The 2,500-nt window shown below is 61.2% G+C and overlaps 1 pseudogene; it reads right to left on the bottom strand.

The window, feature by feature from the left end:
• The window catches only part of LOC120847279, an 8,246-nt pseudogene that overhangs the window by 3,395 nt on the left and 2,351 nt on the right, over window positions 1–2,500 (bottom strand).

Here is a 2,500-nt window from a genome sequence, read left to right on the forward strand (position 1 = left end):
AGGATGGCATCCGTGGTGACCCCGTCGAATGCCTTGGTAAGGTCGACGCTCGCCATGTGTAGCGGGCGCCGTCTGGTTCTTGCCTCGTTGAGCGCGGTGGACAGCAGCCATATATTCTCGGCACAGCCATCCACCGGCTGAAAGGCTCTTTGTCGAAAGTTGAGGGGAATGGCCTCCAGCGCCCTCTTGGCCAGGATGCGATGTAGTAGGCGCTGGAGAAAGGAGGCCACCGTTATTGGGCGAAATTGGGAGGGGTCCACTGCATCGGGGACCTTCGGGATGAAGGTCGTTCTCGCGTCCCGGAGGGCCGCCGGGACACGTCGGACGAGGAGCAGACGGTTAACCATGACCCTTAGGAGGAGGGCCGGGACGGACTGAGGAGACGGGCAGAGAACCCGTCGGGTCCAGCAGCCGAGTTGACGGCTATCTCAGCGTTCTGGATCTCTTGCGCCGTCGCCGGGAAGAACAGGTCGACTTCCCCCCGGGTAGGTAGAGGCGGTGCCTCGAGTGCAGGGCTGGGCCCCGTCATGATCTCTCGCCAGGTTTGCAGGAAGGCGCCCGTTCCAGGGACCGATGACGACGTGGGGCCGTCCAGGACCGCCCTGGCACAGTCGGACTGCTTTTTCCTGAATAGATCTTGTGTTCTGGCATACTCTTGTTTCTTTTGTTTTCTGCGGCTCCGGGCGGGCCGCACTGCAGGTTTCTTTCTTGTTGGCTTTGTGGGGAGGGTGAAAACATCCCTCAGGTAGCTGTTCAGGAGTGGGAGGATGTTCGTCCCCCTTGTGGCTTGCCTCGCGATGTACCAGAGACGCGCTCCCTGGAAGGAGCCTGGTGGCGCTCGGCCGATAAGGGATTGCAGCGCTTCGATGACTGCCTGCTTCGAGTCTCTTTGAGGGTTCGCTGGTGTCTGGGGCTCCGGGGTCTCCAGGGGTCGGTCCGGAACGTGCTGCGCCTCGCTGCTCTCCCTGGCTGACCGCAGGCTCGTCACCAGGTCCCTGTAAGCCGCCTGCTTTCGGTGGGCCTTGATGCTCTCCAGGGTTCGACAGGAACCGCGGGGCAGCGCAGCGTGTAGCGTCTGGTTGATGTTCTTGTGGTCTGGGTTGAGGGTGGCCTCCAGGCGGGCCAGAAGATAGGTCTCCTCGGGGTCCCACCGGGCTTTGGTACGGGTGATGTTAATGCCCGCGTTGTATTCTTCGAGGTGGGCATGTTTTTGGTGTTGAGACATGCCAATCTTGCTTGAGAAGGCTCTGCTGCACTGCGGGCATACGAAGTGTCCGGCGCCAGCAGAGCTTGAGGGGTCGGTCCGTGACCCGGGCTGTCCCGGGGACACCCCGCGCCGATCGCCAGGAGATCCAGGCAGCAGCTCAGGCGTCCCGGGCGGCTTCCCGGGCGAAGGTCTTGAAGGTCCAGGTGATACTCTTGAAGGTCCAGGCAGAAGCCCGGCATCCAGGGAAGGAGGCCAGGAGAGAGGCCCAGGTGATGCAGACCACCCTCCAGGCAGCACCCCAGGCGGCAGGTCCGAGCACCCAGGCAGCGATGGTCCAGGTAGCCCAGGCAGCAGCCCAGGAGATTCAGGAACTGGAGCAGGCACCGGATCCGTGGTCACCCGGTCCGAAGCACCCGCTGTGGTGCTCTTCCCCACTCGTCGTTTTCGGGGCCGTCCCGCGGGCAGGCGGAGAAGGCCATCTTGGTTTCCATGTTTCTTTTGGGCCGCATGAATTCTCAGTCCTCGCAGGGACGAGAAGGCTTCGTCACAGCCCGTGCAGCCATACCATAACTGCGCATCAGTGCCGTTACCAGACGCACCGACACCTTCACCCTCGACGCCCACTCGGGCAAATCTTGGTGCATCAGCCAGTCGGCTGGTGCATTGCATTCTTCTTTTAGTTTCAGGGCCAAGATATTTCGGGCGAACGGGCTGGCAATCCGAACGCCCAGGGTGGTCCGCGAAGGACCGTACCGTTGCTCACGTTGCTACCAGTATCCACGGATTAAGTTGCACCCGTTTCCTCGGCATACTGGCAGGCGGCAGGGACCACGTGCAGGTGTGAGTCGGATTTTTCCAGCTAGGCAAGCACCATGAACATCTCATCACGAACCAAAGGAGTGCCTTCCTTTGGAACAAGACAGTCATAGTTACTGCCGTTAAGAGAGTCATAGTTACTCCCGCCGTTTACCCGCGCTTTGATGAATCTCTTCACGTTGACATTCAGAGCACTGGGCAGAAATCACATTGCGTCAACACCGACCAGCGGCCATCGGAATGCTTTGTTTTAATTAGACAGTCGGATTCCCCCGGTCCGTGCCAGTTCTGAGTTGACTGTTTTTTGCCGGCCGAAGCATAGCACTTTGGGCACGAAGCCCTCGGACGCCGCGCAGCTGAGGCTTTCCACAGGAAGGTCCCGACGCTGGTCCGGGCTTGGCCGCGCCGCGTGAACGGCGAGCCCCGCCCAGTCCCGGTGCAGTGCCGTTCCTGCTTCAGGTCCCCAGCCCGACCGGC

Source organism: Ixodes scapularis, unplaced genomic scaffold (genome assembly GCF_016920785.2).
Source record: "Ixodes scapularis isolate PalLabHiFi unplaced genomic scaffold, ASM1692078v2 ptg001158l_1___fragment_3__unscaffolded, whole genome shotgun sequence".
NCBI lineage: Eukaryota > Metazoa > Arthropoda > Arachnida > Ixodida > Ixodidae > Ixodes > Ixodes scapularis.